The sequence below is a fragment of the Pseudophryne corroboree genome, chromosome 8 (assembly GCF_028390025.1).
Source record: "Pseudophryne corroboree isolate aPseCor3 chromosome 8, aPseCor3.hap2, whole genome shotgun sequence".
Lineage (NCBI taxonomy): Eukaryota > Metazoa > Chordata > Amphibia > Anura > Myobatrachidae > Pseudophryne > Pseudophryne corroboree.
The window spans coordinates 384,732,733-384,756,403 of record NC_086451.1 but is presented as its reverse complement, the minus strand read 5'-3'; the positions used below and the strand labels follow the sequence as shown (position 1 = coordinate 384,756,403).

Below are 23,671 nucleotides of genomic sequence, written 5' to 3'. Positions count from 1 at the left end.
TCCCTCTATATCCCTCCTCCAGACCTCAGTTAGATTTCTGTGCCCGGCCGAGCTGGATGCACACTAGGGGCTCTCCTGAGCTCCTAGAAAGAAAGTATATATTAGGTTTTTTATTTTACAGTGAGACCTGCTGGCAACAGGCTCACTGCAACGAGGGACTAAGGGGAGAAGAAGCGAACCTACCTGCTTGCAGCTAGCTTGGGCTTCTTAGGCTACTGGACACCATTAGCTCCAGAGGGATCGACCGCAGGACCCGTCCTTGGTGTTCGTTCCCGGAGCCGCGCCGCCGTCCCCCTTACAGAGCCAGAAGCAAGAAGATGGTCCGGAAAATCGGCGGCAGAAGACTTCAGTCTTCACCAAGGTAGCGCACAGCACTGCAGCTGTGCGCCATTGCTCCTCATACACACTTCACACTCCGGTCACTGAGGGTGCAGGGCGCTGGGGGGGCGCCCTGAGCAGCAATAAAATCACCTTGGCTGGCAAAATAACCACAATATATAGCCCCAGAGGCTATATATGTGGTAATTACCCCTGCCAGAATACAGAAAAAAGCGGGAGAAAAGTCAGCCGAAAAAGGGGCGGAGCCATCTCCCTCAGCACACTGGCGCCATTTCTCCCTCACAGTTCCGCTGGAAGGAAGCTTCCTGACTCTCCCCTGCAATCTACACTACAGAAAGGGGTAAAAAAGAGAGGGGGGGCACAAATTTGAGGCGCAGTAAATATTATAGCAGCTATAGGGGACATAATTCAGTTAGTCCCTGCATTATATAGCGCTCTGGTGTGTGCTGGCATACTCTCTCTCTGTCTCCCCAAAGGGCTTTTGTAGGTCCTGTCTCCTTTAAGAGCATTCCGTGTGTGTGTGTGTGTGTGTGTGTGTGTGTGTGTGTGTGTGTGTGTGTGTGTGCGCGGTGTGTCGGTACGGCTGTGTCGACATGTTTGATGAGGAGACTTATGTGGAGGCGGGGCAGACACCTGAGTGGATGGACTTATGGAAGGAATTACGTGCAAGTGTCGATTCCTTACATCAAAAATTTGACGACATGCCAAATGCGGGACAGCCGGCTTCTCAGCTCGTGCCTGCCCAGGCAATTCAAAGGCCATCAGGGGCTCTAAAACGCCCACTACCTCAGATGGCAGACACAGATGTCGACACGGATACTGATACCAGTGTCGACGACGATGAGTCAAATTTAATGTCCACTAGGGCCATTCGTTGCATGATTGAGGCAATGAAAGAGGTTTTACACCTTTCTGATATAAACCCAGGTACCTCAAAAAAGGGTATTATGTTTGGGGAGAAAAAACTACCAATAGTTTTTCCCCCATCTGAAGAATTAAATGAAGTGTGTGAAGAAGCGTGGGCTTTCCCTGATAAAAAATTGGTGATTTCAAAAAAATTACTAATGGCGTTCCCTTTCTCGCCAGAGGATAGGTCACGTTGGGAAACTCCCCCTAGGGTGGATAAAGCGCTCACACGTTTGTCTAAAAAGGTGGCACTACCGTCTCCGGATACGGCCGCCCTAAAGGAACCTGCTGATAGAAAGCAGGAGGCTATCCTAAAGTCTATATATACATACACTGGTGTTATACTGAGACCAGCTATTGCTTCAGCGTGGATGTGCAGTGCTGCTGCTGCTTGGTCAGATTCCCTGTCAGAAAATATTGACACCCTGGACAGGGACACTATATTGCTAACCGTAGAGCATATAAAAGACTCAGTCTTGTACATGAGAGATGCACAGAGGGAGATCTGCCGGCTGGCATCTAGAATAAGTGCATTGTCCATTTCTGCTAGGAGAGGCTTATGGACTCGGCAGTGGACAGGGGATGCAGATTCTAAAAGGCACATGGAAGTTTTGCCTTATTAGGGTGAGGAGTTATTCGGGGATGGTCTCTCAGACCTCGTTTCCACAGCAACAGCTGGGAAGTCAGCATTTTTGCCTCATGTCCCCTCACAGCCTAAGAAAGTGCCGTATTATCAGGTACAGTCCTTTCGACCCCAGAAAAACAGGCGAGGAAAAGGCGGGTCCTTTCTGTCTAGAGGCAGAGGAAGGGGAAGGGGAAAAAAGCTGCACCACGCAGCAGGTTCCCAGGAACAAAAGTCCTCCCCCGCTTCTTCCAAATCCGCCGCATGACGGTGGGGCTCCACAGGCGGAGCCAGGTACGGTGGGGGGCCGCCTCAAAAATTTCAGCGATCAGTGGGTTCGCTCACGGGTGGATCCCTGGATCCTTCAAGTAGTATCTCAGGGGTACAAGCTGGAATTCGAGGCGCCTCCCCCCCGCCGTTTCCTCAAATCGGCCTTACCGACAACTCCATCGGGCAGGGAGGCTGTACTAGAGGCAATTCACAAGCTGTATTCCCAGCAGGTGATAGTCAAAGTACCCCTACTTCAACAAGGACGGGGTTACTATTCCACACTGTTTGTGGTACCGAAACCGGACGGTTCGGTGAGACCCATTTTAAATTTGAAATCCTTGAACACATACATAAAAAGATTCAAGTTCAAGATGGAATCGCTCAGGGCGGTTATTGCAAGCCTGGACGAGGGGGATTACATGGTATCCCTGGACATCAAGGATGCTTACCTGCATGTCCCAATTTACCTTCCTCACCAGGAGTACCTCAGATTTGTGGTACAGGATTGCCATTACCAATTCCAGACACTACCGTTTGGACTGTCCACGGCACCGAGGGTATTTACCAAGGTAATGGCAGAAATGATGATACTCCTTCGAAAAAAGGGAGTTTTAATTATCCCGTACTTGGACGATCTCCTAATAAAGGCGAGGTCCAGGGAGCAGTTACTGGTCGGAGTAGCACTATCTCGGGAAGTGCTACAACAGCATGGCTGGATTCTAAACATTCCAAAGTCACAACTGGTTCCTTCCACATGCTTACTGTTCCTGGGGATGATTCTGGACACAGAACAGAAAAAAGTGTTTCTCCCGCAGGAGAAAGCCAAGGAGCTGTCATCTCTAGTCAGAGACCTCCTAAAACCAAAACGGGTATCGGTGCATCACTGCACACGAGTCCTGGGAAAAATGGTGGCTTCGTACAAAGCAATTCCATTCGGCAGGTTCCATGCAAGGACCTTCCAGTGGGACCTCTTGGACAAGTGGTCGGGATCGCATCTTCAGATGCATCAACTGATAACCCTGTCTCCAAGGACCAGGGTGTCTCTACTGTGGTGGCTGCAGAGTGCTCATCTTCTAGTGGGCCGCAGATTCGGCATACAGGACTGGGTCCTGGTGACCACGGATGCCAGCCTTCGGGGCTGGGGCGCAGTCACACAGGGAAGAAATTTCCAGGGACTTTGGTCAAGTCAGGAGTCGTCCCTACACATAAACATTCTGGAACTGAGGGCCATTTACAATGCCCTAAGTCAGGCAAGGCCCCTGCTTCAAAACCAGCCGGTTCTGATCCAATCAGACAACATCACGGCAGTCGCCCATGTAAACCGACAGGGCGGCACAAGAAGCAGGGTGGCCATGGCAGAAGCCACAAGGATTCTCCGATGGGCGGAAAATCACGTACTAGCACTGTCAGCAGTGTTCATTCCGGGAGTGGACAACTGGGAAGCAGACTTCCTCAGCAGACACGACCTACACCCGGGAGAGTGGGGACTTCATCCAGAAGTCTTCCTACTGTTGGTAAACCGTTGGGAAAGGCCACAGGTGGACATGATGGCGTCCCGCCTCAACAAGAAGCTAAAGAGATATTGCGCCAGGTCAAGGGACCCTCAGGCGATAGCTGTGGACGCTCTAGTGACACCGTGGGTGTACCAGTCGGTTTATGTGTTCCCTCCTCTGCCCCTCTTACCAAAGGTACTGAGAATAATAAGAAGGCGAGGAGTAAGAACGATACTCGTGGTTCCGGATTGGCCAAGAAGAGCTTGGTACCCGGAACTTCAAGAAATGTTATCAGAGGACCCATGGCCTCTACCGCTCAGACGGGATCTGCTACAGCAGGGGCCCTGTCTGTTCCAAGACTTACCGCGGCTGCGTTTGACGGCATGGCGGTTGAATTCCGGATCCTAAAGGAAAAGGGCATTCCGGAGGAAGTCATTCCTACGCTGATAAAAGCCAGGAAAGAAGTAACCGCAAACCATTATCACCGCATTTGGCGAAAATATGTTGCGTGGTGTGAGGCCAGGAAGGCCCCTACAGAGGAATTTCAGCTGGGTCGTTTTCTGCACTTCCTACAGTCAGGAGTGACTATGGGCCTAAAATTGGGTTCCATTAAGGTCCAGATTTCGGCTCTGTCGATTTTCTTCCAGAAAGAACTGGCTTCACTGCCTGAAGTTCAGACTTTTGTAAAGGGAGTGCTTCATATTCAGCCCCCTTTTGTGCCTCCTGTGGCACCTTGGGATCTCAATGTGGTGTTGAGTTTCCTAAAATCACATTGGTTTGAACCACTTAAAACCGTGGATCTGAAATATCTCACGTGGAAAGTGGTCATGTTATTGGCCTTGGCTTCGGCCAGGCGTGTGTCAGAATTGGCGGCTTTGTCATGTAAAAGCCCTTATCTGATTTTCCATATGGATAGGGCAGAATTGAGGACTCGTCCCCAGTTTCTCCCTAAGGTGGTATCAGCTTTTCACTTGAACCAACCTATTGTGGTGCCTGCGGCTACTAGGGACTTGGAGGATTCCAAGTTACTGGACGTAGTCAGGGCCTTGAAAATTTATGTTTCCAGGACGGCTGGAGTCAGGAAAACTGACTCGCTTTTTATCCTGTATGCACCCAACAAAATAGGTGCTCCTGCTTCTAAGCAGACTATTGCTCGCTGGATTTGTAGCACAATTCAGCTGGCGCATTCTGCGGCTGGATTGCCGCATCCTAAATCAGTGAAAGCCCATTCCACGAGGAAGGTGGGCTCATCTTGGGCGGCTGCCCGAGGGGTCTCGGCTTTACAAATTTGCCGAGCTGCAACTTGGTCAGGGGCAAACACGTTTGCTAAATTCTACAAATTTGATACCCTGGCTGAGGAGGACCTTGAGTTCTCTCATTCGGTGCTGCAGAGTCATCCGCACTCTCCCGTCCGTTTGGGAGCTTTGGTATAATCCCCATGGTCCTTACGGAGTCCCCAGCATCCACTAGGACGTCAGAGAAAATAAGAATTTACTCACCGGTAATTCTATTTCTCGTAGTCCGTAGTGGATGCTGGGCGCCCATCCCAAGTGCGGATTGTCTGCAATACTTGTATATAGTTATTGCCTAACTAAAGGGTTATTGTTGAGCCATCTGTTGAGAGACTCAGTTGTATTTCATACTGTTAACTGGGTTTAATATCACGAGTTATACGGTGTGATTGGTGTGGCTGGTATGAGTCTTACCCGGGATTCAAAATCCTTCCTTATTGTGTCAGCTCTTCCGGGCACAGTATCCTAACTGAGGTCTGGAGGAGGGGCATAGAGGGAGGAGCCAGTGCACACCAGGTAGTACCAAATCTTTCTTATAGTGTGCCCAGTCTCCTGTGGAGCCCGTCTATTCCCCATGGTCCTTACAGAGTCCCCAGCATCCACTACGGACTACGAGAAATAGAATTACCGGTGAGTAAATTCTTATTTTTTTTTACAGTTGTCAGTGCATTCACTAAATATTTTAGCATATGTGCTGTAAATCGCATAGGGTTAGTGTAGGCGGAAGGGAACCGGTAAAGAATTGGGTAGGAGAAAGAAGATAATCATAATCTGAGCACATTATGGACCCGATTCAGACCTGATCACTACTGTGCATTTTCGCACAGCAGGCGATTATCGATAGACTGCGCACGTGTATGCACCGCAATGTGCATGTGCGTCGGCAAACAACAAGAGACATCTCCGAACAGCGGCAAGCTGGTGTGAAAGTTTAAATCGCACAGCCATTCGCATGCTGATTGACAGGAAGAGACCGTTTGTGGGTAGTGACTGACCGTTTTCTGGGAGTGTCAGGAAAACACGGGCATTCCGAAGCGTTTTCAGGGAGGGTGTGTGACGTCAGCTCCGGACCCGATCAGCCTGTTCTCATCACACTGTAGGAGTAAGTCCTGGGCTGCGCATAGACTGCACACAGTGGAAAAAATCATTAGATGGTGAGTGAGGTGTGAACGGATTTGCAGCTGTCCCCTGACTGAGGGACATTTGTAGCACAACGCACACATGCGATCGCACACTTGCACGGGTGAATTTACACTCTCCTTGGGCGGCGACTATCTGAAAGCAGGACAGCAAAATTAGCAGCCCAGCAATCAGGTCTGAATCACCACCTATGTCCTATGAAAAATAGCAAATGCTATTACATACATATTGACAGATATTACACATTTTATGATTCTTAGAGGCATATTTACATACAGAAGTACCTGTCAGTATTGTCTGCTGCTTCCCACAGTGGTACTAAACAATGGACCAACGCAATTCACTAATGGACCACTGCGACCCTGCGATGGCATTATGGCCCTCATTCAGCATCAGATTTTGTAAAATTGCAAAAACTGCTACTGAAAAATGTTCATGCCAGGGGCCGCCCAACACAGGACAAGGCCGCCCAGCATGAGAAGCGCCGCCCATCGCTGCATTTAAAAATGCAAACGCAATGCTGACAGCAGCATTACCGGTAGCCCCCCTGCATACGCAGCATTGCTGCAACTGCAGGTACACCAGTGCCATATTTTCCTCTGCATCGGCCACGTGTGACATCATGCGGCCGCCCCGGCCCGGTCACGTCTGCGTTGTCCGGACCACTCCTCCCTAATGCATCGCCGCCCCCTCCAACCCCAATCAGAGTTTCAAATAGTTTGCCATTGATGACAGAGAACCAAAGGTTATCCACCATCGATGGTAGAGACACGATGATTGTTTCCCCCTCCACTTGTTTAATGCCGGGTATGGAGCAAGCTCCACCCCCAATGGACCCGCAAAACCCCTTTCCCAGGCTCTGATTGGCCAGCGGCTTACTAATCCATAGCACAGGGATGACCCTCAGTGATTGAAATCATTGATGGTTTATCTGTGAATGTTTTTTGGGGGTTTTTTTAGAGATTTTTTATTTTACATTTTTCAGCAGAAAAAAGGAAAGACAAAAGCACAAATAGTGTAGACATCTCAGATACAAAGCAGTAAACAATGTGACTATTTGTCTCACGCATAACAAATATTTAACAAATAGGTTTCTGTGTACTTTACAGGAACAGAAAATTACGACAATATTGAACCAAATAATAAGAGGTGGGAGGGTAGGATAGGTAAGACAAAGGTTGGGATACAGGTAAGTCGGTTTGTAGTCTGGAGCATTTGTCTTAAATTCAAGCCACGGATACCAGGTCGATGTATATGTGGAATGTATTTCTAGAGCAGTGTAGTAAAGGTCCTCCATATGCATGTAAAAGTCCACCTTTTGACACCATTCCCATGTCAGTTTTATAATTTTGTGCCAGAGCGGGGTTATGAGGGAGCAGTCTCACCAGATATGTATTAATGTACCTCTGTCTCCTCCACATCTCCAACATAAAGGCGATACAGACGGATAGCATTTATGGAGTAAAGTGGGGCATCTATACCACCTCATTAATAGTTTGTACTGAATTTCACTGACTTCCAGGCTAGTGGAACATCGAGTTATTATAGTACATTGTTTCTTCCAGTCGATGTGTATTCCCCTATGGATAAGGTCAGTATCCCCAGCCTTGCAAAACGAGGGGGTATCAGGAAATGTACCATCCAGGACAATCTGATAGACCTTGGAAATTACGTGTGAAGGGGTCGAAACCTGCGTACATAGTTTCTCAAAAGGGGTGAGTTCCCTGTTGAGATTTAAGTTCTTTCCCTGTGATTGGACAAAATGGCGAAGTTGCAGGTAGAACCAGAAGTCCTTGGGGGGCACACCTTCCGAATCGCATATACCCGAAAAGGATCTAATTGTGCCTCGATTAAACATTTGATGTGCCCGTTCTAGACCGATATTTTTCCATCAGCTATCTCACCTGACAACCCTGGAGAGAATGAAGGGTTACCTAGGATGGGCATGAGAGGGGACTTATTGGTTGAAAGGGCATATTTAGACCTAAGCGATTTCCAGATATCTAGAGTAGCGCCCACAGTGGATGTGTACTATTTTCTCGATTTTGGGGAGCCATGGAATGTATCTGAGGTTCCTTTCTGTTGAGCATGATTCGAGTGTTACCCATTGTTTCCTATTCGATTCCGGGTGTGTCCAGTCTAGAATTCTAAAAAGTATGGAGGCCTGGTAGTAGGCTGAAATCAAGGGTAATTGTTGACCCCCTTGTGAGTTACTTCTAGATAGGTAGTTGTGCTTGAATCTGGGTCTCCTCCCCTATGAGTATCCAGCAAGAAACAATGGGGAAGTTTAAGGGGAACTGTCTGGAAGATATCTGTGAATGTTTTATATCAAAGTCAACCGCTGACAGTGACCATCGATGGTTAACCAACCAATGGCAATTCCTACTATATAGTAAATTGCTTTAAACCAGGGTTGGCTGGTTTAAACCAAATATTTTTTGAAATGCTGTGACTAGAGGTACAGCACCGTCACTTAAAAAAAAAAAAAAGGAGATTTATGGTAGTCTTACCATATTTAAATCTCTTTCTGCGAGGTACACTAGGTTCCACAGGGAATACATTGGGGTGTAAATATGGATCTTGATCCAGAGGCACCAACAGGCTAAAGCTTTAGACTGTTCTAGAATGCATTGCGGGGCCTCCTCTATAACCCCGCATCCAGGCACTGTGAGCTCAGTTTTGTTAACCAGTCCAATGCAGAAGCAGGTAAAAGAGAAGGCAGATGTTAGTCACATAGAACCACGTTCTCACGACAGGAGAAGGGACTAGCGGCTAATGCCATACAAACCCAAAAAAGCTAAGTGCGTCAGGGTGGGCGCCCTGTGGAACCAAGTGTACCTCGCAGAAAGAGATTTAACCATGGTAAGTCTACCATATATCTCCTTTTCTGCAGCGGGGTACACTGTGTTCCACAGGGAATACATCGGGGATGTCCTAAAGCAGTTACTCAAGGGAGGGGACGCGCCTTAGCGGGTATGAGAACCCGGCGTCCAAAGGAAGCATCCTGGGAGGCGGAAGTAGAAAAGGCATAGAACCCAATGAACGTGTTCACTGAGGACCACGTAGCTGCCTTGCACAAATGTTCTGCGGACACGCCACGGCGGGCCGCCCAAGAGGGTCCAACAGACCGAGTAGAATGGGCTTTAAAAGCAGCAGGAGCTGGAGGTCCAGCCTGTGCATAAGCTTGAGCAATCACCATTCTAATCCACCTGGCCAAGGTTTGCTTAGTCGCAGGCCAGGTACGGTTGTGAAAACCAAAAAGTACAAAAAGGGAATCTGACCTCCTGATAGAGGCAGTACTTTCCACGTATATACGGAGAGCCCGTACCACATCCAAAGACCGCTCTTTGGAGGACAAACCAGAAGAGATGAAGGCCGGAACCACAATCTCTAGGTTAAGGTGAACGACAGGACAAAACGCCTAGGTCTGACACCCTCCCAGCAGAGGCAATAGCCATTAGGAACAGGACCTTGACCGTGAGCCATTTAAGGTCATTTAAGGTCCACTGACTCAAGAGGTTCAAATGGAGATTCTTGCAGGGCATTCAGAACAGCAGACTGATCCCATGGAGCCACAGGAGCGACATAGGGAGGCTGAATCCGTAAAACACCCTAAGTGAAAGTATGAACATCAGAAATAGATGCAATTTTTATCTGAAACCAAACCGACAAGGCAGAGATATGAACCTTGAAGGAGGCCAGACGAAGGCCTAAGTCCAGACCTTGTTGCAAAAAAAGCCAGAAGTCTGGAAGTACTGAATTTGTAAGCAACGCAATTCTTAGCAGCACACCAGGTGAAGTAAGAATTCTAGACCCTATAATAAATCGCCGCAGATGCCGGTTTGCGGGCCTTCAGCATAGTTTGGATGACCGCCTTGGAGAATCCTTTGGCCCTCAGGAGTAAAGCTTCAAGAGCCATGCCGTCAAAGACAGTCTGGCCAGGTCTGGATAGACACAAGGGCTCTGAACGAGGAGGTATGGGCGTTGAGGAAGTAGAAGAGGACGCTCTATCGATAGACCCTGCAGGTCTGAGAACCAATGCCACCTGGGCCATCCTGGAGCGACTAGAAGTAGTATTCCTCCTTCTTGTTTGAACTTCCGTAGTACCCTGGGCAGGAGTGACACTGGAGGGAACACGTAGGGCAGCCGAAAGTTCCATGGAATTGCCATAGCATCCACGAACGCTGCTTGAGGATCCCTGGTTCTTGATCCGAAGACCGGAACTTTGTGATAGTGTCAAGACGCCATCAAGTCTACATCTGGTAGGCCCCACGTGTTCACTAGTAGTTGAAAGACTTCCTGATGAAGACTCCACTCTCTGGCGTGTACGTCTTGACGACTGAGGAATCACCTTCCCAGTTAAGGACTCCCGGAATGAACACTGCCGACATTGCCGGCAGAACGAGTTCCACACAACAAAGGAATTTTGACACTTCCATCATTGCCATGCGGCTTCGAGTGCCGTCTTGATGTTTTATGTATGCCACCGTGATGGCATTGTCTGACCGTACTTGAACAGGCCTGTTCTGTATGAGAGGCAGGGCAAGAGACAAAGCATTGAACACTGCCCGCAATTCCATAATGTTTATCGGGAGGAGTGATTCCTCCATGGTCTCTGGAAAGAGTGTTGCTCCAACACCGCGCCCCAACCCTTCAGACTGGCATCCATAGTCAGTAGAACCCAGTTGGGGATCCAGAAAGGACAGCCCCTTCTCAACTGCTGATCCTGTAGCCACCAGGTCAGCGACATGCGAACCTCCGGAGTCAAGGAGATCATGTGAGACCTGATCCGATGAGGCAGGCCGTCTCACTTGGAAAGGATTAACCTCTGTAGAGGGTGGGAATGGAATTGAGCGTACTCTACCAAGCCGACACCATGAGGCCTAGTACTTGCATCGTGGGTGTACCGACACTCTTGGGCGAGAGAGGAAGTATTTGATCCTGTCCTGAAGTTTCAGGACCTTCTCTGGAGACAGAAACAGACGATGACTGTGTATGTCCGGTAGTGCCCCCAGGTGCACCATGCTCCGAGCAGGGACCAGCGAGGACATCTTCCAGTTGATGAGCCACCCGTGGGCTTGTAAGAAGTTTTTCCGTCAGTTGTAGATGACTGAGGAGGACATCGTGGGAGTTTGCCAGAATCAGCATATTGTCCAGATACAACAGGAGCCAGACTCCCTGGCGATGGAGATGAGCCATCATCACGGCCATAACCTTGGTGTAGATCCGAGGGGCCCTGGCCAGTCCAAACAGCAGAGCCTGGTATTGATAGTGAAGGTTGCCAAGAGCAAACCGCAGACATTGCTTATGCGATATGGCAATAGGCATATGCAGGTAAGCATCTTGTATAACCAGGCATACCATATAGTCTCCGGGTCCATAGCAAGTACAATTAAGTGCAGTGTTTCCATACCGAACTTGGACACTCACAAACTTGTTCAGTGATTGGAGGTTGAGAATAAGCCGGAAAGACCCATCAAGTTTCGGGACTAGAAACAGGGTCGAGTAGTATCCTCTGCCTTTCTAGTATCCAGGAGGGAACGCACTACAATCAGTAGAGCTTGCGCCTTTAACGGATCCAAAGAGATAACCGATGTGCAGAACTGGCGAGGGGGACGTCTCTGGGAAGAGACTGCATACCCGTGAGAGACAACTTCTTGCACCCATGTGTCTGAAGTGGTCATTAACCAGACCTGGATGAATCGTAGCAGTCAGCCCCCCCACTCTGGGATCCCCCATGGGGAGGCCTGTCCCGTCATGCAGCAGGCTTGTCATGAAAAGCAGTGCAGGCTGACGAGCAGCCCAGGAACGTTAGACCTTGGGGCTTAGTGGTGGTTGGGAGCACGAGACAATCTCGGGTATGCATGATCTTCGCTTTCCCTTAAGGCTGAAAGCAGGGAAAAGTGGCACCTTTTGCCTTCTGTGCAGAAGGAGTAGCATTTGGGAGAAAGGCAGTCATGGTAGCCGCCGATTCAGACCCAATTTTGAATTAGGTCTTCCCCAAATAAAATGTCCCCAGTAAAAGGGGAATACCTCCAAGGACTTTTGGAGTCGAGGTCCACCATCCATTACCTCAACCACAGAATACGGCGAGCCAGGACAGACGTATTCGACGCCTTGGCAGCCAACACACCCACCTCAGGGGATGCCTCCTGGTGTAGAAAAAGGTGGCGGTGGTATTGTGAAACAGGGAATGTCTGGCATTGTCAGATATATCCTCAGGCAGCTCTTCCTCTAATGCCTGATCCAGTCATCAATCTATTTTGCAGCCCCAAGAAGACGCAATCGTGGTCTATGTACAACATCCGTAAGGGAGTAATAGACCTCAGGCATCTCTCCACACGATTACCTGTCAGTTCCTGCAGTGAGGGGACAGTGGTGAGAGGAAGAGTGGACGACACCCGATGGGTGACATGAGTTCACTAGCAGTGAATTACCTACTTGTTATATAACTCTGCAGAGGGAGTATATCAAGCTAATGCCCGTTGTAGACATGGGGAATGTCGTCCCTGGATTGTCTGATGTACACTTAATGGGCAGATTGTGGTAACAGAGTTTTAATTACCCTCTGACGTGTGAATATATCAGACAGATTGCTTAATCGCAGTAGGGGAATCCTCTTATCATCAGAGATTTGTAGGATTTGCTTCCCAGTAACCACAAGGGTAGTGGTATCATTTAGCAATGGAAAATCTTTGTCAGGAACACTTAATATAGGGACTGACAGGACAGCATGATCCCCCTTCTCTTCAGATAAAATATCAGAGTGATTATTGGATAGGGAGGAGGAAGCAGCCCGCTCAGATGACCCAGAGACACGAGAGTGACCTGGAATAGGGTTTTGCCTGACCAAGGAATGAATCATACGCTACAATCCGTGAGGCAAAATTTTCCCGCCCAAAGCGGAGTAACCATGGAGACATCAGTGACTGTAATGTTACAGGTGGTCCCATAGGGGGCCTAAAGCGTTCAACTAGAGAACCCAGTAGGTTTGAGAAAGCAGCCCACGTTGGCTCCCGATTACAGGAGCTGCGGACTGACTGGGAGATGTATGAGACATAGCACACAGACCATAACACAAAACTTCCCCCTCAGGTAAATCCATTGTGCATGTTCTGCAGGATGCAGGAGCATCCCCAGATTTACTGCCCTACATGTCAAACATTATACACAAGTGCAACAGAGAGCGGTTTAGTACGATGAAGCCAGACAGAGTACAATACCTGCAAATAAATCCGTTAGCATGTGACTGAGTACCCAGTACACAACACCTGCAAATAAATCCGGTATTATGTGACTGAGTACGCAGTAGAATACAAGTAATAGGTAAATACCGTGATGCACTATATAGTGACCCAGATGCACCTAGTCCCCTAGGGTACAGTATACAGGGGTGGTCTTCAGTATGCCGGCTGTCGGGATCCCGGCGCACAGTATACCGGCACCGGAATCCCGACAGCCAGCATACCGACACTTATTCTCCCTCGTGGGGGTCCACGACCCCCCTGGAGGGAGAATAAAATAGCGTGGCGCGAGTAGCGTGCCACCGTGCCCGTAGCGTGGCAAGCGCAGTGAGCCCGCAAGGGGCTCATTTGCGCTCGCCACACTGTCGGTAAGCTGGCGGTCGGGCTCCCAGCGCCGGTATGCTGGTCGCCGGGAGCCCGACCGCCGGCAAACCATACCACACCCGTATACAGTGATAGATATATCTGGAATACACTGCAGTTAAATCACATAGCAGATACAGGCACATATAGTAATCACGTTTGCAATGCAGATAATTATTTTCATGACAATAAAATTGCATTGGATTATTATATGAACACACACATATATATATACATACACATATACATATAAACACACACACACACACACACACACACACACACACACACACACACACACACACACACACACACACACACAGTATATATAAAACAATGCACGGTCTTAGACCGGATGTATATATCAGAATACTCGTACAATATATTCTGGCACAGGTACACTTGTTCTTAACTAACGCGGTCTTATTATTGACATGTAGAATACTTAAGTGTTTGTAAAACCACGGCGCTGATGTACAGGCGGGTTTACAAAGGAGACCTTGGGCCTAATTCAGACCTGGTCGCACGCAGGCTATTTTTTTCACTGCTGCGACCAGGTAATCGCCGCCTACAGGGGTGGGGGTTAGGGCTTTGCAGGGCTCTGCACAGCCCAGGACTTACTCACCCGCTGTGATGATCCTTGAAGAAGCTGACGTCAGGTACCCTCCCAGGAAACGGCTGAACACGCCTGCGTTCTTCCGACACTCCCAGAAAACGGTGAGTTGCCGCCCAGGAACTCCTTCTGCCTGTCAATCTTCTTGCGATCGCTTTCTTCGTAGAAGCCGTCGCCGGGCACATGCATGCGCAGTTCAGACCCATTCGCACGGCTGCGAGAAAATGCAGCGTGCGAACGGGTCTGAATGAGGCCCATTGCCCTGCAGTCACGGAGACCAGTCGCATCTATTTAAGAAAATGGCGCCCAGCGTCTCAGTCAGGGAGTGAGGGAGAGTGTGAGGCAGCTCCAGGGCGGGAACACCAGCAGTTGATGGTGACTGGAGCTGGGGGAGGGGCTACAGGTCAAGCGCCTATGCTGGTCCTCACCACCAGGTACTATAGAGCCTTATTAAAGTGGATATTTTACTATTCGACCTGTGCTCCCATGCCCTGGTGGATATAGTGGGGTCCCTGCTCTGTCACAGTGTCCACGCCAGTGTCGCGGTTCGTCTCGTTAAACCGTGACCAGAAGGCAATTTCATGGTGGGTCCAACCTGGGGTCCCTCTTACCTCCTTCCTTAGCAGCAGCCATGCGATCCAGGAGAGCGTCTGCGGTGGTGTGCCTAAGAACCGGAGCGCCTCCGCCGCAAGTACCCGGGAACAGAAGCCAGCGGGAGTATGCGACGCCACTGGGGAGGTTATGGAGCCGCAGCACAGTATGCCACACTGACATATGAAGTGCTGAAGCCCTTGAAGTCTTCTAAAAAGCTTTTTCAGGGCTGTGCTAGCCCCCTGTTAAGTGACCTGCTTCATAGAGGAGGCCCCACAATGCATTCTGAGATAGTCTAAAGCTTTAGCCTGTTGGTGCCTCTGGATCAAGATTCATCTCTACACCCCGATGTATTCCTTGTGGAACACAGTGTACCCCGCTGCAGAAAAAGCCTTTTATAAAGGGAATCCCTCTGGTATTATTCCACAGTCTTGTTCCTTGTGGTCTTCATTTTAAGTGAGCTGAACCAATGCAGTGAATACACACACCACAACAACAACAACAACAACAGAGAAATAGGGAAGGTTGGAGGTTGAACCAAATCAAAAAGGTACTAAATCCGCATTGCATCAGCTAAGACTCCACAAACTCGTACCTAACAATCATATAGGACCGAAGAAAATCACAACTAACATTCTCAATCTTAAAGGGTAAACAACTCCAGCATATTTAAGTGGCAATACACCATACTTACCTACTCTCCCGGAAGCTGCGGGAGGCTCCCGTTTTTTGGGGTAGCCCCCCGCACCCTCGGAAGAGTGGGCAGGTCTCCTGCATCCTGCTCGCACCCTAGTGATGCGAGCAGGATGGACAGATAACCTCCCGCATTCGCTGGTCCGTTGGGTGGAGAAGGGGTTAAAATGACGCAAATCGCATCATTTTAGCCCCACCCCCTTCCTGAGGACCCGCGAATCGCGGCATTTACCGGTGCAGGGGCGGGGCTTAGTGATGTCACAGTCCGGCCCCGCCCCCCGAAGACACCTGCAGCGTCTCCTCTCCGGGCTTCTCCCGGAGAGGAGAAATACAATGTCGGTAAGTATGCAATACACAGAGAAACACCACATGGTTTAATCTCCTTAATGTTTATTTCAATTCAAAACCTTCACCCTATTGAGATAAGTGGAAGAAAGAAAGACTTAGGTGGTTGTTCAGAGTTGTTAGCAAACCAAACAAGTTAGCAATTGGGCAAAACAATGCTACACAGCATGTGGGGAAGATGTAACATGTGCACAGAGAGAGTTAGATTAGGGTGGGGTGTGTTCGAACTGAAATCATGGGGGTCATTCCGAGCCGTTCGCACGCAGCGTTTTTTTGCTGCGGTGCGAACGGGTGCGGAATGACCACGCGCGGCGGCCGCAGTGCGCGTGCGCAACGTTGCCCGGTGACAGGGGTCACCGGGTTACGTTGCGGCTACCGACGGAAGCGGTCGCAGCGGCGACCGCTAAGAAGACTGACAGGAAGGAGGCGTGGCTGGACGGGTCGGACCGTTTGGAGCCGTTTTCAGGGAGTGGTGAGTAAAACGCAGGCGTGTCCAGGACAACGGTGGGCGGAGGTGTGACGTCAAAGCCGGGCTCATAAGTATGTCCAGGGCTAGTCTAGTTTTGCTTAAAAAATGTTTAGCTTAGCAGGACTGCACAAGCGATCGCACCCCTGCTAAACTAAAATACACTCCCCCATAGGCGTGGGCTAGTTGATCGCAGCTGCAGCAAAAAGTTGCTGGCTGTGATCAACTCGGAATGACCACCCTAAACTGCAGTGTAAAAATTAAGCAGCCAGTATTTACCACGCACAAACAATATAACCCACCCAAATCTAGATCTCTCTGCACCTTACATCTGCCCCACCTGCAGTGCATCATGGTTTTGCCCAATTGATAACTTCTTTTGGTTTTCTAACAACTTTGAATAACCCCCTTAGTCTGGATTTCTTTTGATTAGATACAAAATGTGTGTGTCACTGTGTGTGTGTGTGTGTGTGTGTGTGTGTGTGTGTGTGTGTGTGTGTGTGTGTGTGTGTGTGTGTGTATGTATGTGTGTGCGTTTCTCTGAAAAGTGCTTTTGGGCGATTCTCCGTGATGCACGGGACAGCAACACAAATTCAAATGACATCCTTCTCCAAAATAATTTAGTGGGTCTTAAGTTATAGGGTAAGGCATTGCTACTAAGCACTTACATTTTCATATAACAATTTCTTAACGGAACAGTTTTAAAGGAAAAAAAATTAAATGTGTATGATGCACAGGACTTTATATCACTTTCTGGAGAATCACCCTTTTGCATTTATAATATTGTTATTACTATTTAACTTTATTTAATTATAAATTATAAGTTATAAGTAGGACTGAGTCTTTGAGTGTACTTTCTATGGCCCTCATTCCGAGTTGTTCGCTCGGTATTTTTCATCGCATCGCAATGAAAATCCGCTTAGTACGCATGCGCAATGTTCGCACTGCGACTGCGCCAAGTAACTTTGCTATGTAGAAAGTAATTTTACTCACGGCTTTTTCATCGCTCCGGCGAACGTAATGTGATTGACAGGAAATGGGTGTTACTGGGCGGAAACACGGCGTTTCAGGGGCGTGTGGCTGAAAACGCTACCGTTTCCGGAAAAAACGCAGGAGTGGCCGGAGAAACGGTGGGAGTGCCTGGGCGAACGCTGGGTGTGTTTGTGACGTCAACCAGGAACGACAAGCACTGAACTGATCGCACAGGCAGAGTAAGTCTGAAGCTACTCTGAAACTGCTAAGTAGTTAGTAATCGCAATATTGCGAATACATCGGTCGCAATTTTAAGAAGCTAAGATACACTCCCAGTAGGCGGCGGCTTAGCGTGTGTAACTCTGCTAAATTCGCCTTGCGACCGATCAACTCGGAATGAGGGCCTATGTTTTAATATGTTTAGTCTGTCTACATATATTCAGATGTAACAGGAATACTAAGGGGTCTATTCAATGCCTGTCGGAACTGCCGTCAAGCTGGAAAGACGTCAGTTTCCAACTTTTGTAGGTCGAATAAGGATTCGACCTATTCAATGGAGTTGCCGTTTTTCCAACTTGTCGGCAATTCCGACTTGTTGGAAAACATGTGGATCGGCGGATTAGCTGCGGATCCACATGTTCTGTCGAATTAGCGGCCAATTCTGACAGGTTTTTGGCCTGTTTTCGACAATGCTGATCCGACTTTAAAAAAAGTCGGATCAGCATTGTCGAAATTGGGCAAAACCTGTCGGAAATGCCCGCTAATTGAATACTGACCTGTCGGATCCTCTCCGAAGGAGAAGATCTGACAGGCATTGAATAGACCCCTAAGCAGTACAAACTGGCTTTATTGTAAGATGTAAATTAAATCATATCAAAGCCTAATTATTTTTGATAGTTAATGTTGAAAGCATTAAAATAAGATTTTACTCACCGGTAAATCTATTTCTCGTAGTCCGTAGTGGATGCTGGGGACTCCGTAAGGACCATGGGGAATAGACGGCTCCGCAGGAGACTGGGCACATCTAAAGAAAGCTTTAGGACTATCTGGTGTGCACTGGCTCCTCCCCCTATGACCCTCCTCCAAGCCTCAGTTAGGACACTGTGCCCGGAAGAACTGACACAATAAGGAAGGATTTTGAATCCCGGGTAAGACTCATACCAGCCACACCAATCACACCATATAACTCGTGATAGGAACCCCGGTTAACAGTATGATAACAATGGAACCTCTGAATAGATGGTTCGCAATAACAACCCGATTTGTGTAACAATAACAACTATTTACAAGTATTGCAGACAATCCGCACTAGGGATGGGCGCCCAGCATCCACTACGGACTACGAGAAATAGATTTACCGGTGAGTAAAATCTTATTTTCTCTGACGTCCTAGTGGATGCTGGGGACTCCGTAAGGACCATGGGGATTATACCAAAGCTCCCAAACGGGCGGGAGAGTGCGGATGACTCTGCAGCACCGAATGAGAGAACTCAAGGTCCTTCTCAGCCAGGGTATCAAATTTGTAGAATTTTGCAACGTGTTTGCCCCTGACCAAGTAGCAGCTCGGCCAAGTTGTAAAGCCGAGACCCCTCGGGCAGCCGCCCAAGATGAGCCCCCCCCCTTCCATGTGGAATGGGCTTTTACAGATTTAGGCTGCGGTAGTCCCACCGCAGAATGCGCAAGCTGAATAGTGCTACAAATCCTGCGCGCTATAGTCTGCTTAGAAGCAGGAGCACCCAGCATGTTGGGTGCATCTAGGATAAACAGCGAGTCAGTTTTCCCGACTCCAGCCGTCCTGGAAATATAATTTTTCAGGGCCCTGACTACGTCCAGTAACTTGGAATCCTCCAGGTCCCTAGTAGCCGCAGGCACCACAATAGGTTGGTACAAGTGAAACCTGATACCACCTTCGTGAGAAAGTGAGGACGAGTCCTCAACTCTGCCCTATCCATATGGAAAGTCAGGTAAGGGCTTTTTTATGACAAAGCTGCCAATTCTGACACATGCCTGGCCGAAGCCAGAGCCAACACTTGACCACTTTTCATGTGAGATATTTCAAATCCATGGTTTTAAGTGGCTCAAACCAATGTGATTCCAGGAACTTCAAAACCACATTGAGATCCCAAGGTGCCACTGGGGCACAAAAAAGGGGCTGAATATGCAGCACTCCCTTACAACGTCTGAACTTCAGGCTGACATCCTTCCTGGCTTTGATCAGGATAAGAATGACTTCCTCCGGAATGCCTTTTTCACTCAGGATCCGGTGTTCAACCGCCATGCCGTCAATGCAGCCGCGGTAAGTCTTTGAACAGACAGGGCCCCTGCTGCAGCAGATCCTGTCTGAGTGGCAGAGGCCATGGGTCCTCTGAGATCAACTCCTGAAGTTCCAGGTACCAAGCCCTTCTTGGCCAATCCGGAACAATGAGTATAGTTCTTACTCCTCTTTTCCTTATTATCCTCAGTACCTTGGGTATGAGAGGGAGAGGAGGGAACACATAAACCGACTGGTACACCCGCGGTGTCACTAGAGCGTCCACAGCGATCGCCTGAGGTTCCCTTGACCTGGCGCAATATCTTTTTTATTGAGGCGGGACGCCCTCATATCCACCTGTGGTCTTTCCCAACGGTTTACCAGCATTTGGAAGACTTCTGGATGAAGTCCCTATTCTCCCGGGTGGAGTCTGCTGCGGAAGTCTGCTTCCCAGTTGTCCACTCCCGGAATGAACACTGCTGCCAGTGCTACCACATGATTTTCCGCCCAACGGGGAATCCTTGTGGCTTCTGCCATCGCCCTCCTGCTTCTTGTGCCGCCCTGCCTGTTTACATGGGCGAGCGCCGTGATGTTGTCTGATTGGATCAGTACGGCTGGTGAAGCAGGGGCCTTGTTTTGCTTAGGGCCTTGTAAATGGCTCTTATCTCCAGAAAATTTATGTTAAGTGAAAACTCCTGTTTTGACCATAGTCCTTGGGATTTTATTCCCTGTGTGACTGCACCCCAGCCCCGAAGGCTGGCATCCGTGGTCCCCAGGACCCAGTCCTGTATTCCGAATCTGCGGCCCTCTAGTAGATGAACCCTCTTCTGCAGCCACCACCGCAGCGACACCCTGGTTCTTGCCGACCGGGTTATCCGCTGCTGTATCTGGAGATGGGACCCGGACCATTTGTCCAACAGGTCCCACTGGAAAATCCTTGCGTGGAACTTTCCGAATGGAATTGCTTCGTACGAAGCTACCATTTTTCCCAGGACTCGTGTGCATTGATGTACCGACACCTGTCCCGGTCTTAGGAGGTTTCTGACTAGAGATGACAACTCCTCGGCTTTTTCCATTGGAAGAAACACTTTTTTCTGGTCTGTTTCCAGAATCATTCCCAGGAACAGAAGACGTGTCGTTGGGACCAGCTGTGACTTTGGAATTGAGAATCCAGTCCTGCTGTTGCAGCACTTCCCGAGAAAGTGCTACCCCCTTACCAACTGTTCCTTGGACCTCGCCTTTATCAGGAGATCATCCAAGTACAGAATAATTAAAACTCCCTTCTTGCGAAGGAGTATCATCATTTCGGTCATTACCCATGGTAAAGACCCTCGGTGCCGTGGATAATCCAAACGGCAGCGTCTGGAACTGATAGTGACAGTCCGGTACCAAATCTTGAGGTACTCCTGGTGAGGAGGGTAAATGGGGACATGCAGGTAAGTATCCTTGATGTCCAGAGAGACCCTGTAATCCCCCTCGTCCAGGATCACAATAATCGCCATGAGCGATTCCATCTTGAACTTGAATCTTTTGTTATATGTGTTCAAGGATTTTAAATTTAAGATGGGTCTCACCGAACCGTCCGGTTTCGGTACCACAAACATTGTGGAAAAGTAACCCTTTTCCTGTTGAAGGAGGGGTACCTTGATAATCACTTGCTGTGAATACAGTTTTTTGGATAGCCACCAACACTGCCTCCCTGGCAGAGGGAGTTGCCGGTAAGGCAGATTTTAGGAAACGGCGGGGGAAAGACGTCTCGAATTCCAGCCTGTACCTCTGAGATACTATTTGAAGAACCCAGGGATCCACCTGTGAGAGAGCCCACTGTGCGCTGAAAATTTCTGAGACGGGCCCCCACCGTACCCGGGTCCGCCTGAGCCGCCCCAGCGTCATGCTGTGGACTTACCGGACGCAGGGGAGGACTTATGCTCCCGGGAACTAGCTGTGTGCTGCAGCTTTTTCCCTCTACCTTTTCCTCTTGGCAGAAAAGATGAGCCTCTAGCCCTCTACTTTTCTGGGGCCGAAGGGACTGTACCTGATAATACAGTGCTTACTTTTGCTGTGGGGTAGCTTGTGGCAAAAGTTTTGATTTCCCAGCCGTAGCTGTGGAAACGAGGTCTGAAAGACCATCCCCAAACAGTTCCACCCCCTTCTAGGGCAAACTTCCATGTGCCGTTTTGAATCGGCATCGCCCGACCATTGCCGAGTCCATAACCCCCGTCTGGCGGCAATGGTTTTACATAGCGCTTATTAGTGATGCCAGTCGGCAAATATCCCTCTGTGCATCACGCATGTATAAGACAGCGTCTTTTATATGCTCTATTTTCAGCAAAATATTGTCCCTATCTATAGTATAAATATTATCCGACAGGCAATCTGACCACGCAGCTGCCGCACTGCACATCCATGCCGAGGCAATAGCAGGTCTCAATATAATGCCCGCGTGTGTGTATATAGCTTTAAGGGTAGTTTTCTGCTTTCTATCAGCAGGTCCTTCAGGGCGGCCGTATCCGTGACGGTAGTGCCACCTTTTTTAATAAGCGTGTAACCGCTTTATCTACCCTAGGGGTTATTTCCCAACGTGACCTATCCTCTGGCGGAAAAGGGTACGCTGCTTAGAAATGATCAATTTCTTATCGGGGGAAGTCCACGCTTCCTCACACACCTCATATCAATTCCTCAGATGCAGGAAAACTACTGGTAGTTTTCTGTCACCAAACATAATACCCTTTTTTGTGGTATCTGGGGTATTATCAGAAATGTGTAATACATTTTTCATTGCCTCAATCATGTAACGGGTGGCCCTATTGGAAGGTACACTAGTCTCATCGTCGCCGACACTGGAGTCGGTATCCGTGTCAACATCTGTGTCTGCCATCTGAGGTAGCGGGCGTTTTAGAGCCCCTGATGACATGTGAGACGCTTGGACAGGCACAAGCTGAGCAGCCGGCTGTCCTATGTCGTCAAACCTTTTATGTAAGGAGTTGACACTGTCACGTAATTCCTTCCATAAGTCCATCCACACCGGTGTCGACCCCGCAGGGGGTGACATCCCATTCACAGGCATTTGCTCCGCCTCCACATCATTATCCTCATCATACATGTCGACACAGCAGTACCGACACACAGCACACACACAGGGAATGCTCTGACAGAGGACAGGACCCCACAAAGCCCTTTGGGGAGACAGAGGGAGAGTATGCCAGCACACACCAGAGCGCTATATATCACAGGGATATCACCTATAGAGAGTGTTTTCCCTTATAGCTGCATAATATATATATATACTGCGCCTAATTTGTGCCCCCCCTCTCTTTTTAACCCTTTTCTGTAGTGCAGGACTGCAGGGGAGAGCCAGGGAGCAATCCCTCCAGCAGAGCTGTGAGGGAAAATGGCGCCAGTGTGCTGAGGGAGATGGCTCCGCCCCTTCTTTGGCGGGCTTTCTCCCGCTATTGTAAAAGTTCTGGCAGGGGTTAATAAACACCTATATAGCCCCTGGGGCTATATATGGTGTCAGTTCGCCAGCCAAGGTGTTAATATTGCTGCTCAGGGCGCCCCCCCCCCCCCCCCCCAGCGCCCTGCACCCATCAGTGACCGCAGTGTGTGGTGTGCATGAGGAGCAATGGCGCACAGCTGCAGTGCTGTGCGCTACCTTGGAGAAGACTGAAGTCTTCAGCCGCCGATTTTCCGGACCACCTTCTTGCTTCTGGCTCTGTAAGGGGGACGGCGGCGCGGCTGCGGGAACGGACGACGAGGTCGGGTCCTGTGTTCGATCCCTCTGGAGCTAATGGTGTCCAGTAGCCTAAGAAGCCCAAGCTACCACCACTTAGGTAGGTTCGCTTCTTCTCCCCTTAGTCCCTCGGTGCAGTGAGCCTGTTGCCAGCAGGTCTCACTGAAAATAAAAAAACTAACATATACTTTCTTCCTAGGAGCTCAGGAGAGCCCCTAGTGTGCATCCAGCTCAGCCGGGCACAGAAATCTAACTGAGGCTTGGAGGAGGGTCATAGGGGGAGGAGCCAGTGCACACCAGATAGTCCTAAAGCTTTCTTCAGATGTGCCCAGTCTCCTGCG

The 23,671-nt window shown here is 49.2% G+C and overlaps 1 protein-coding gene across 1 annotated transcript in view; it reads right to left on the bottom strand.

Annotated features, from left to right (window-relative positions):
* KCNK6 (potassium two pore domain channel subfamily K member 6) overlaps window positions 1-23,671 on the bottom strand; it is a 122,321-nt gene that overhangs the window by 78,075 nt on the left and 20,575 nt on the right. The window lies entirely within an intron of this gene.